At 41.3% G+C, this 13,712-nt stretch overlaps 1 protein-coding gene across 21 annotated transcripts in view; it reads left to right on the top strand.

Annotated features, from left to right (window-relative positions):
- The window catches only part of LOC130164064 (receptor-type tyrosine-protein phosphatase delta-like), a 355,849-nt gene that overhangs the window by 97,944 nt on the left and 244,193 nt on the right, over positions 1–13,712 (top strand). For all 21 annotated transcript variants that reach the window (XM_056368470.1, XM_056368468.1, XM_056368467.1 and 18 more), the window contains exon 4: positions 4,927–4,950. The gene's annotated coding sequence lies outside the window, so the exon portion shown is untranslated. The remainder of the gene's footprint in view (positions 1–4,926; positions 4,951–13,712) is intronic.

The raw sequence follows: 13,712 nt of genomic DNA, 5'->3' as shown, positions 1-13,712 counted from the left end.
AGACGAGCTTCCAGTCAGTTAGGGGGGAAAAAAAGGGTTTACAATACTAAATTATTTCATATGTCAAGTCATTTAGTAATTAGCCTATCTGCCATCATTCAATTTGACTCTAGTCTGACCTGAGGGGGAAAAAAGAAAAGGGAGTATTGAGGATCTGGGGATTGAGATATACAGAAACACAGCACTCCTGTTTTGAAACAAGAGACAGCTGCAACAAGAACAGAACATCTGCTGCAGTGCTAACATAAGCATACCTCGTTCCCTCACTGTCATGCCTGAGCGGCCTTTAAACCGGACAGCGCTGAGTCTGACAACCGCCTGATGAAGTTTGGAGTTTGTGTAACGGCGCTCATCATGCTGTCACTCACAAAGTACTTATTCACACCTCAACTTGAAGAGAGATTAAAAACAAGTGAGCAATTTTTTTTTTTTTTTTTTCCCTCAAAGAACAGCCTTAGTTTTGGAGCCGATCTGGTCTCTTGTCTGACTTGTGTAAACTTCTAGATACTTCTGCAGTCTGTGTGAGCCGAGGCCATCTGTAGCTTCTGTCAGTGCCTCTCTAATTCTTTGTTGTAACAGAAAAAAAGAAGTAATGTTTATATCAGCTCAGATGGAAGGGTGCAAACTCTCTCAGTATCGCTGATAACATGACAGCACTGTTCTCTCTTTTGCAATGTCTGTTTCACACTTCCTCCCTTTTCTCTCTGCATTGAGGCCTTTTTGCAGCAAGCTGGAGCCTGGCCAGCCAGAGCCATTTTGTCCCATTATGTGGTACTGTAAAAAAAAACAGCTGCTCCCATTCCACACTGGTGAATAGGTTAAATGGTGACACAAGGAACAGGGTCTTTTTTGTCATGGTCTAAATTGACCGACAACAGGCGCTGGAGGTTCCTTCTCGGCTGCCTTCCAGCTTCATTGCTTTTGATTTCCAATTAGTGGCCACTCAGTCCTGCAGCCGTTTTAGAGACAGGACTCTCTCTCTCTTTTGCTTTCCCTCTCTGTTTCTGTGTGTGCGTGCATGCACACATTTCCATGTGCCACCGAGAAAAGAGAGCCGGAAATCCCCCCAAAGAAATGGCTGAAATGAATCTGCAATGTATAATCAAGAGGAAAGAGGATAGATGGCACAAGTAATGGCTCTGTTGAGAGCGTGTGTAGTATACATGTGATTTTTCTCAGCTTGTGCCATCCCAGCTTACTCTGTAATTTACCAAACCAATACCATCAATACCAGTATATAGTATATGGGCTGTGAGTGCCCTTATAAAACACTTGTTTAATAGCACATTGAAATATGCATGCTTAGAATTACCCCCATTAAAACAGAGAAGAAGGTCTAACAAAATGGTACTTGTTGTTAATGAGGGATAGATATATTCAAACTGTAAGTAAAGATAAGAGATACTTGAGATACTTAGAAAATCCAAAATAATAGACTTCTCTCTTTTCCCTTAACTGACCTCAGAGCTGAATGTGCTGGCACACTGATCACCCTCAGTTCTATATCTCTGAGGAGTTGCAAATTGGTGGGTAGGGGAAGAGTAGTCTAAAACAGATTATGGGCAAGAAGGGTTTGAAGGGAATTTCCAGTGGCTGGAGAAGAATAATTGAGCCACTAGTAATGATTAACAACCCGATCAAATTCACTTTTTAAAGCAATTATTAGAGTGATAATGAATGATTTGCGATCACTGCATAGAAAACCTGCAAATTATGAGCGTCATTATCAGACACAGGCCCTGACATTGTACTGTGCCAGTTTAAAAGGATTTCATATCGCTGGTTATCATAGGGATGACATGTTTAAGGAAAAGACTGCGGCAGCAGAGCAAAGGGGCTTCATTTAGAAGTAGGCGTGGTTGTGGTTGGTTGTCAGTGACCAAACAAAATCAGGTCCTCTGATTCCCTTAAAATGCAGTGCTGCACCCGTTGTGGTGCAACGACTGTTATGTGACAAATGAGGCCAGCTGTGTCAAAAAGAATCTCCCTCGAGGAATCCAGTGCCCTTGTCCGAGAGCTGCAAAGTCTCAGAGGACTGAATATGGAGCACCCCAAATATCCCACCAAGGGCAGATGATGTCTCTTTAAGTTTAATCCAAATTTCTGGACAAAGTGTCATCTCTGTTGCCATGTTTTCTTAGCACTTTAGCATCTTTAAGGCGAAAAGACATTGTGTACACCAACTGTGTTGAAACTTTTATCAAGATGAGCTGGAGACAGTTGCATGACAGTTTCAAATGTTGACACTATCTTTGAAAGAATAGGTTGCCAAAATCCCTAGCTAATTCAGACTACCACAGTCTCTACTGTCATTGTGTAATGTGTTGTTGTGGTTGTTTATTTTAAGTACAGTGTTTCTGGAGCTCTTTTTGATGTTGTAAATGTGGTTTGTGCAATTCATTGTATAGTTTCAAAGTCTTATGAACTACTAGAACTTTCCACTGTGCTGTGCCCCCAGTCAGAGTTGTTATACGGAGATATAGCATCATAAATTGCCTAATAAAGTTAAAATTAATCAATTGCCTAATAAATTGCCTAACATAATTGTCACTTACAACACATACAAGAAAGAGACCTCCTAAATCTTTTAGGCAAACTCAAAGGCTTCATAGTGTGGCTGCCAGTTACTCATCCCGGCATAGCCATTTCTGCCTTAGTGCAATGCTTGCAATGCAAGACTTTTACAAAAATGAGTCCATGTCTTCACTAAAACCCATGTGTGATTAGTGACATGCTCACTATATCACATCACAGAGGCTTTTTGTAATGCTCCCCAACACTGACCACTCCAAACATCCCCAAATCCCTCACGTCAATAGAGAAAAAGACAACATGTGGAGCAGACATCTCAGCTTTTCTTTGCCTTGTCAAAAGTTTCCATTTCGTGTTGTGGGTTCTACACAGCATAACTAAGACCCTGGAAGCAGCTTATCTGCTTAAAACAGGAGGGTGAGAGAGGGTGAAAAAAGTGTCTCCGTCTTCCATCTTTTTCCTGGTTCACAGAGTGGGTTTATTGAAGCCACCAGAGCTTTGGTTTCTCCCTCCAGAGTCCCCCCTCCACCATCCCTGCTAGTCTAATCCACTTAGGCCCACGCTACCTCCACTGGTTTTGATTGGCCAGGCTTCCAAATTTACACCGTAGGACTCAGGAAAAATCAATAATCTTCACTGCACTGTAAAAAAAATCCCTCTATTAAAAACACAAAATGTGATTAGATGAAGAGAAATATGGAATGGTTGAGAGTGGTTATTCACCTTTCTTTTTTTTTTTTTTTGGCATGAATGGTTTCAGCAGTAGAAAATTTCAAGAGTCCTTTTTGACAGAGTGGAATTTTGATATCATTGTTTATTATGTAATCCTTGGTCTTAATTTTACATCCCAGGAGTATTTGCACTCAATGCCAGAATGTGAAATTAAAATTTTTGCCACATCCCATTCGGCTCCTTTCTGTTTTCATTGTTGTCTTTCAATGCCACCCCTTCAGGTGTCATGGTCCCTCAGTCTCTCGCTACCAAACAACACTGATGCTAATGTCATTGAAAACCCAGGTGCTTCTAGTGGCTCTTGAAGTCTGACATCAGTCCCTGCCACCCCCTCCCCTGGGTCCAATTTTCCCGGCATGAAGCTTCAAGGTCCTCCGCTGAGCTCTCTGTTTAGCAACAACACTAGCAGCGAGTGTGAATGTGTGTCAGACGGAATGGCAATGAGCGTCGAAGAGATTGAACCCCAGTCTTCTCCCCGAAAATAGATTTGTTCTCACGTGCAAAACAGATATTGTAATCACATTCCCCCCAATCGTTGATCCCCTTGAGGATGTGTAACATACACACCCAAAAATGTAAATGAATGCAGGGGGGATAGACATCATCGGTGATAAATCATATTACTGGCAAATTCTGCTTAGCAACACAACCAGACTGCACTGTAAGCAATGGCAACTCAGAATTAGTCCTGAGTCTACTATTTCCCTCACACTACACCCAGTTATTGTCAGTTCAATCCATTTCCTTGTTTTATTGCACATTTACAAGAAAGCAAAACTGTAGTTGAGAAGAGTACATTCGTAGAGGGACCACTTTCAATGTAAAAAAAAAAACAAAAATAAAAAACATACTGTATCCAGTAGATATTTCTTAGGCTGCCAAAGAGGTGGAACAGGAAAGTGGAGGAGAGCGGAGGTCTTATAATATCCCTTTCTATAAATCTTTGTAGATATGAATGTCAGGTAGTGGTGACACGGTGACGATGTGGCTAAATGTTGGGGGGGGGGTTTTTAGCACAGTGGTTCACTGTTTGTGCCCGGGCCACCCTAAGGTCTTTTGTGGGGAGCGCGGGACTGCCATTTTATTGTGCTGTTGGAACCTTGGACATCGGCTGTCAAACTAACAAGCTTGGGGAAATGTAGCAAAGGTGGAAAGCACACAGGGAGAGAGGTATCCGAGGGCTACTATATTACCTCAGAGACATAAGGAGAAAAGGGGACACCTTGGTTTACAGTATGTTTTGTGCGAGTACATTTGTTTGTTCGGTGGTTATGTTACACCAATGCAAAAAAGAGGCTTGTCAGTAATAGATTAGGTTTCTGCTTACAGTCTCTCTGCATCCACCCTCAAAATCTCAAAACACCGACAAATATTAATGCAAGTTGTGCAAACTCCGGATCCCCAGGGGGGACTATCTCAGACGTTTCATGTCCCCCGATTAATAAATGATGTCCCCCTCTTGACAGCGACTATTCTTAACCCCCGGTCTGTACAATGCAGCGACACCATCATTTTTCAGGGGAGCCAGTGACAGCCTCAGCCTGCACTGAAGTTTAGCTTGGTGTACATTGTAATTTGCTGACGTTTCTTTTCTCTCTCTCTCTCTCTCTCTCACCCCCCCCTTCCCCCTGCTTCCTCTTTCCCCCAACGGCCTGCTTACAGATGTGACCAACTATTCCACACTAGGTAAGACTCATTTCATCTTACATAGCACTGTTCTCAAGAGTGTTTGAGTTGTCATGCGTCTTTGGGACTGATGTGAATGCATAAATATGGACGAGAGTTAGATGGGGGAGGGGTCGAAGCGGCACCAAGATGCTGCTGTTTGCTCAGTGCTCAGTAAGGTATGCAATGCTCTGCAATCTTCACCCATCCCATTTTCCCACATGTGTGCATGAGAATACACAATGGTAGCTTTTTCTGGTGAGCGGATTGTGTGCTCTGTGCCTTCAATTTGAATTTTATTCAAATGAGAATCAAATGGCCCAGATTGTTCAAAGAATATGCCGGCAGTGTTGACTTAAACAAGCATAGCACGGATGGTGTCTGTTCCACACTGTGGAGAGCGTGTGGAAATATCTCATATGTTAAGCTATGAACCCTTCCGCTGTTCCCAAATCCACATCAACGTTAAACCCCTGGTACTGTGGTCACTGACACTGACATAGCCTTGGACATGTTGTTCTCAACAAACACCTCTCAGGGACCTTCTAATAATTCTTTTCACTTTATATTCATATGACCACGTATTAAGCAATAAGATGGAACATTATGCTATAGTCCAACATGCCTCGTCTTATGCAGGATCAAGAGTCATATAGCACTTTCACACTGGCAGTAAAGTCGAAAAGTCAGAGGCAGTTCACCCAACGATTTGGTAATATGATCGCCGCCGAATTTGTCTTCTACAGGAAGACATATTGGTGTATGATAGCATAAGCGGCTCTGGTTAATTGTTAGCAATAAAATGTGAAAGAGGAAATGCCTTCAGTTGTACTCATGTGGCTCCCCTCCAGGACGCGCAGTGTTCCTTATTTCCCGCACATGTCAAAAATGGCACTAATCCCTTTTCCTCACAATTGCCACATTTTGTTGTAGAAGGATGATGGAAGCAAACCGCAGATCCTATCAGCAGTAAACAGGGGTGACAGTTTTCCAGCAGGTTTAGTGAAATTGGGAACCACTGAACTGGTGGAAGCCGACGAACCCAGTGTGAAAACGACCCTAGCTGTCGAATGCCGAGACGAGTGTAGTATCCTGTGTTTTGTCAGACTGTTTCTAGAGATGCTCAGCAGGCTGCAGGAGTGTGATAGAGGTCAACTGCATGATTGAATCCACCATAGCAGGGCTTCAGACCAGGACAGCAGGACCTTTCAACGCTACCCATGGCTCTGAGCATCTGTTCATAAGGGGAAAATCAATCTTCTCATCTCCAAGGTGGAGCAAGTGTATTGGACAAATGAGAAAACAGCATACCTTGATGTTTCCCTCACTTGGCTGGTGGTTTGTCTCAGATACATACTGTAGGTGTCCTCAATGTACCTGACTTTTCCTGCTCGGACAGTTTTGGGAGACCGCCATCTCATTGGGTAATTGAAAACCCAGTGCCATGCCACTACACTAGCGCAGTTTGGCTATCCGGCAGAGCATCTGCAAGCAGTTCTGGTCTGGCTCTCAACTCTTTGAGGCAGGCGCTGGCTGACTGCTCGGAAACAGAAAACCCCTGGCTAGCTGAGAATAATAAGTACCCATGGGAAGCTGCCAGATGGACATTTACTGTGAGCCTAGCTGGAGAGGGAGAAATCTGTCATACATCACACTAGGCATCTGTGGGGGAGCAGTGCAGGTTCACGTCCACTATGTCGGATAAGAGGAGAGCTATTTGTCGAGACTAAAAGCTGTTAGATTTTTAACATATCACACATTTAGTTGATGCATTTACCTTCTTTCAAGGTCAGCAATCCACATTACATTAAAGCCACCTGTTATAGTGAGCGCTTTAAATAATGTCAGATAATGGAACCTTTAAAGATGTTTATCATATAATAGTCGTGGACATTGCAGATGCAGTCACTAAGTGCTGTGGCGGAGCGTTTTTCATTTAATTCTAATTTTATTGCCATTTCCAGGCATTCAGTAGCTATTAATTAACAGTAACTCAATTTGCAGCTGGATTCTGCTGTTCTGCTGATGTGAGGAAGGAGATATAGATCTGAATTTCTGTTTTATACTTGTGTGGGAATTTTCAGATATCTCCCTCTGCAAAGTTCCTCTTATGTCTCCTTTAATTTTTTGTACAGGCAGTTGTTTCTATCCCTTTCACAGAATAATAACTCAAAAGCATGTTTCTGCCTCAGATAATCCTTGAAGCCTGGTCTTTTGACTTGGAGTAGAAATGTCCACTACTTTTACTTTTTTTTTTTTTTTTTTCTTTCTTTTAATACATTCTTCCATAGGCCAGTTATTACAAATGGCTCATTATGCTCTCAGAAGCTCAAGGGTTTCGGAGCTGGTAAAGAGAGGGAGAACGAGTGAAAGAGCACAAAGAGTTCACTCCAGTATCGTCAGCAGTGAAATAGGACCTTGCTTCTCTTAGACAAGCTGTGCACCAGTTATTATTGCATTATGTCTGGCAGCCCTCCTCTCAGACAGGAACTGAGCCACACTTGATCAGTGATATGACACTGGCAGAGAAGAGAGTGATTGCTGGCTGCTCAGTTAAGCAAATACCATTACGCCATTGAAGTCTAAAAGTAGATCTGTGCTTGGTAAAAATTATAAAAGGCCAGCCCGGACAGTATCCAAAGCACTGGTAGCTTTGTAATTCTCAGGAGTGGGTTCCTCTGAAATGGTTTTTGGTTTATTCATCTCTCAGAGGATAAGAACAATGCTATTCACAGATAATACACCACTTTCAAGTCTCCATCTGGGTTTCTGGGAAAATGCTGTGTTGCATACTGTCCAAAATCTAAAGAACAAATGCTTAATTACAAACAGATTTTTTTTTAAATAATTATGTGAATTGTCTATGATTTCGTTTTGTTTATATGGGCTGTCTTCTCTAAATAGAGGATGTATAAGTCAAAGGTGTGTGTAACAGAATCCATGTTTCAGCAATGATCTCGAGTTCACAGACCTCATAGAAATGCTTGTATGGAGAGTTAGCAAGAAAGTCATAACCCCAGATCATTAGAGAACAACCATAGCTCGTTCCTGTGGTGGGTCTTAATGTTAACGCTTTCTTTCTTTTAGCTTTGCCCTCTGGGTAACGGGCCATTTCACTAATGGTGACTTTCTAAAGGATGTGTCAAAAAGCTCCTGGCATTATCAAAAGCTCTTGGGGGAGCTTAAAGTTGCTGTATTGTTGACCCCCCCCCCCCCTTTCTAAAGACCAACTACTGCTGGGTAAATTGTTAATAAGAAATGTGACTGATAGCTTGTTAGCGTGACTCTGCATACGTTCTACAGTAATTAGACTTGAGTGACAGATTCACCAAGTGTTCACTTTAACAGCCACCTCTCAGAAATCAGCTTACAGTGCATTATGTTAGCAGACTGTGTCACTCCTCGCCTCTAATTTTTGATAGGCACTGTTCAATATATTCATAATAATTGCTTATCATGGCAGATAATCGCACATGCAACTATCCATACTCGAATAGATGCTTTAAAGACGTTGTGCAACAGTAATTTAGGCAGACACATCGCACAGATTTGTGTACACTTGGACGCCCCTATCTGTGCAAGTGAAGCTGGGCTGCTGTTAAGGACAGATGGCTTATCTTTAACTTTATCAGCTGCGGCAGTGTCACCCGCAAACGTGATAAGTTGCTCCGGTGCCTGGGGAGAGCGGCATCCATCAGTAGGTAACAGCATATGGTGGAGGCACATTAAGGTGTCCTGTCTCTCTCTTTCCCTGCCTTCCTGTTCTATGAGCGGTTCTGTAGCCAAGCATCAGAATTTCACTTCACAGGACAAAGTGTGTGTGTGTGTGTGTTTGAGCGTGTGCGCAAGTGCCGAGGGGCAGTGGGCACCCAATTTAAGATCTTGTGCTTCCTGTTTGATCCGTTTCATGTGTTTTCAAAGTTCTGCAGTCATTTATTTACTTATTTATTATTATGCTCAGGGTTAAGGTTAACCCAAACTCATTAAACTATATCTACCTACCTAGCTACATACTCACTCCTCTGTTATTTATTTATTTTCATGCCTTGTACGCTTGCTTGCATTTTTAAGGAGTAAAACATGGTTGGTGCGGTAAAAAAAAAAAAAGAAAAAAAAAATGTTTTTAATCCATTTGGAGAGAAACCACAAGGCAGCAACTATGTCTGTGTCAAGAGGGTGTTGTTTTTCCTCTCTCTCCCACTAATAACAACCTCCATTGCCATCCCAACCTAACCACCTCGGTAAGGCATGCGATTCCAACATTGGAAGGAAAGCGTGTTTACCAGATCCTCCATGTGTTGCATTCCTACATTAAGCTGAATGTCAATCATAGTCTTGTTTGCTTGAGCAAGTGGCTCAGTCTTCCACGGACCGTCATTACAGCGTGCCGTTGGACATAAATCAAACGAGCTACAAAAATTTCATTCACCTCTTGTGGAGATTTGGAGGGACACTGTAGCAGCAGAAATGCTCCTGATTAAAAGCTTCTCACCAGAGGCACACACAAATTGTTACATATTGGTAACATTAACACACTGGACTAAATTCATTATGAACATCAATGCCCTCATGTTTTTAAATTATAGCCCCTGCTTATAATAAAAACTTAATTGTATAAGTCCTCAGGACCAGTGACACCTTGCCCCAAGGCCAGCACTATTTCCTCACACTGACTACATTTGTTCTCATTTTGAAGTTATTGTTTTTCAACAAGGACTTAATATTGTGTAATAATCACCTCCAGTGCTTTTTAAATGTACTCTTTCTCTTGCTTTCAGTTTTGACACCCCTATTTATGCTCTAAGTTTCAACTCATGTATAAAACCTCTGATATGTCACAGCATGCATCCCACCCAAAACCCTCTAGCCTTCCCTTCTCGATTGTTATTCCCGTGTTGACGTCTCCCTAATAAGCAGCGTTAATTAGCCTGCTCTTCAAAAATATAATTTTCCATTGTGTCTTCGGAGTTTGGTCATTAAATGAACAAAGGCAGTCAAACGACTGACACAATAGGCTCCGCTGATTAAGTGTGCGGCCGTAACAAAACTTGGTTGAGAAATAATCAGGATATCTACTTGATTCTTCATCATCCTGTTATCTCATGTTGACTAGATAATTTGTGCTATGAACACATTTTGCAAGTACAGAAATGTGCTGTTTATGTCAAAGCAGCCCTTTTTTTTATACACTCAGCTTGAAAAACACAGGTCTAGTTGCAATTTTGCAAATGAAAAACAAGATATGACAAGGTTCTTTGTGATAAGTGTGTTTACTCCTCTCTGCATCCACAGGAATGATGCGGCTGTTTTTACGGCCCAGAACTGTTTGCAGTATTAAGCCTAAAATGTCTTGTATAACGAAGGAAATCTTTTGGGATATCAGCTGAAGTCATATGGTCTCCTCTGAGACAGCATCTGGCCCAAGTTGGCTCAAGCATCCTGCATCCATTCTGGCAGAACATTTGAGAGTGATGAGGACCACTGGATAGAATCCACGGCCTTGCTTCTATGAAGGTTGAATGTCAGAGGTCGTTGGGTGGCCAACCCATCTGCCGGTCTGGCACTGCCACATACAGTACAGGCTGGATGTTAGCAACAGAGTGGCATGTTTCGTGGGTGTCTAAGCAGAGACAGCCTGTGTTCATAGCCTGCTCAGATGCAGTCTCTACATCTACATCACAGCCCAGCCTGCCAGCAAATTACGTCATTGTCACTGGTTTGATTAGCAGTGTTTTGAAAGAGCAAAGTGAAAGCAGTTAATTTGTTTGTGGGCTATGTAGGTATCTAATCCAAACACATATGCAGTACCAAACCAAACTATCATTTTTAAAACTATTACAAATGTATTTTTTTTGCATCAACCACGATCTGGAGTAAAAAACAACAGAAAAAAATAAGAAACTTAAAACCATTATCTATTTTATTTAGACTCCATCTGACCCTAAATTTAACTCAAGTCTTTTGTTTCCTTTTCTCTGTTATATTGACCTTGTATATCCATTGCTAAACTTTGCCAGCTGACAGAAAAACTCAAACTTTACCTGATTTTAAAGTCCAGGTTAAGGGTGTCACCGTTTTACCTCTGTGAACGATGGGGTCAAAATATGTTACTGCTTCGTCTACGAGTGCATCAACTGGTGTGGATTTTGCAGGGGTTAACTATTCTTCCTGCCAGTTACCAAATATGTGGCTTATGGAGTGGTAGGAAAGGCGTGTCATCCTACAACGGTCATTTTCAGAAAGGGCTGGAAACGTTTTAACTGGTTAATTTATGTGCCGCATTTTTGCATTATTTTGCATTTGATCAAATAAAAGAAGGAATTAGCTTTAATGCTTTACAGTCATGTTCAGCCCTGGTAGAGTATTAGTCATATTTTGCCATGTAGTGCGGTGTGTCCTCATTATAGTTCAGAATAAAGCATTTAACTCCATATAAAGTGCACACAGTTTCATACATACAACAAACTATGGGCTTGGAGTCTCTAAAAGAGGTCTGATGTAGTGAATTGTCTCTTCTTTTTAATTACCTTGAACAGAACCACAGTTAGGGGCAGCAAAGCATAGATCTACAGAGGCTGCACCATATTTACCCTGCAGAGCTCTATGTACACAGAAAGCTGCTCAGCATGTCCCGGTACAATAGTGCTCGTGCTTTCTTGACCGACACCAAAATAGAAACTTGCGTTAATTAGTCCTTTGTGGCCTGCCATACGGAGGATCCAGGTTTGTAAATACAGGAGAGGATATGTCCTCAACTGTCCCTTGTTACGGATTAAGGCCTGAAGCCAGATGGGAAATTTGAGCCAGGCTGTTTAGTTTTTTTTTCTTCTTCTCTGACATGTGCTCTGACATTCCTGCAGGTCAAAAAGGAAAATAACTGTAGGGTTTGTGTTTGCTCAGGGCCTTTACTGACCACAGGCGATGCTAAAGGGTTATCCTTTGGGGTAAGCACAGAACAGTGATTGCAGGATTGGATTCAAGCTGGAGACACATAAGCAGGATAATGAGCTGGTGTTTTTACAGGAAACAGGATTGTAGTCTCACCGCTATTCTCACCATAAGACAAAGCCACATTATAAATTGCAGATAGAACATTTTAATAATGCCTCAGCCCTTTTTTTGTTCTTTTCTTGATTTATCTTGTTTGCAGTGTGTTTTACAGTATGTGCTGAGGTAAGATTAATATATATATATATATAAAATTCAACAAATTTCAAAAGATTGAAAACACACTGAGCAGAAAGTTTCAGAATAATTATTGACCATGAAACTTTGCCACGGTGCTGATGCTAGTTAGCTAACTTATATGCGTTCACTCCTAGCATTGAGCTGCTTAAAGTTATTTCAATGTCTTTAGAGACACGACTGCTTGTCAGATAATAAGGTAGCATAATTGTATGTGCTATTTTTAGCCATGACTTTGCTTTTGGAAAAATTGTGATTGTTAAATGGTGCATGGTGTTGTTTCTTCTCCACTGAGGTAAAAAGGGAATATTTTCTTAAATTTATCATTGACTAAAATAATTGTCAAAATGTTCATATTACTGTATTTAGGTGCTGCTATTTGAAATTTCTGTGTAAATAATGATTTTATTTTCTTTCACAGTGCTGTTTAAACATAATGTGACTGTTAGGCTACAAGAGTCATTCATCACCAGGCTGTATTAATTTGGTGTTTTTGTGAGATGTGAAGAGGCTGTTACATGTGTCACCACAGCACTACACCCCATCATTAATTTGCTATCTTGTTACCATACAAACACCTCTCACTTCTTTTATTCTCTCGCTCTCAAACTTTCCTCTTTCACTTGGCATGATAATCACCTCACTTGAAAGATGGCAGGCAAAGAATAGAAATCAAGATACTGTAGGCAAGAATAACAAGCTGACACTGCACAGTCAACAGCGTTGAATAATCCATCCCATATTTTTATTCCTCCCCCTAGATCTCCACCATAAACACAGTCTGTTATCTATTTTTATCCTGATTTTTTTTTCCTTCTTTTCTATCACCAGAATTTCATTTATTCTTCAGTTTTCTATTGTTTCATGTTTTCCAGCAGGTTCTTATATTGCGGGCTTCCCTCACACACACTCTGTCTGTGTCACGCACACAGTCCCACATCTCACATTATTGAACAGTTTGTTCAGTTGTGAATAACCTTTCACATTCATAACAGACATCATCAATCACATGCGGTGAGGCTAGCGATATTTAGCCATCTTAGCACAAAGATTTGCACAAACCTTCAGTATGTAATCCAATCACCAGGCTCTTTCACATTAATGCAGTTGTAAAATGTAAAATGCTTTGCAATGTAGTTGTTTAATACAAAAGGATGTTGAACTATGTCAGTATCTCCCATGGCAAAATCATGTCATCACTGCCTGAATCATATTAATGACTAGAACAGAACATGAGCTGGAACAGGTAATTTATAGGCGGCTAAGTTGAGTTGGGTGCATTATGATTATATTAACATAATCCAGTCTTGTTAAATTGGATCAGAAATATTATTAAAGCAGGCATAGCTTTCACTCAGTGTCGCTAATTCCTCTCATGCTTAAGTCCTAATGAGAAATAAGGAAGCACTTACAAGGAAGCGTACAGACTGAACGGCAGGTAGAGATTATCTGTCTACCTCACTCGGTTCACTCACACTCACACACTCTGTCTGTGTCATGCGCACAATTACACAGAACCTGGCACATACAGAAACAAAGAAAACCACACACACACACACACACACACACACACACACACACACACACACACACACACA

Source organism: Seriola aureovittata, chromosome 23 (assembly GCF_021018895.1).
Source record: "Seriola aureovittata isolate HTS-2021-v1 ecotype China chromosome 23, ASM2101889v1, whole genome shotgun sequence".
In the NCBI taxonomy this organism is placed as follows: Eukaryota; Metazoa; Chordata; class Actinopteri; order Carangiformes; family Carangidae; genus Seriola; species Seriola aureovittata.
Note: the sequence above shows the minus strand (reverse complement) of the source record. Positions and strands in the feature narration are given on the sequence as shown.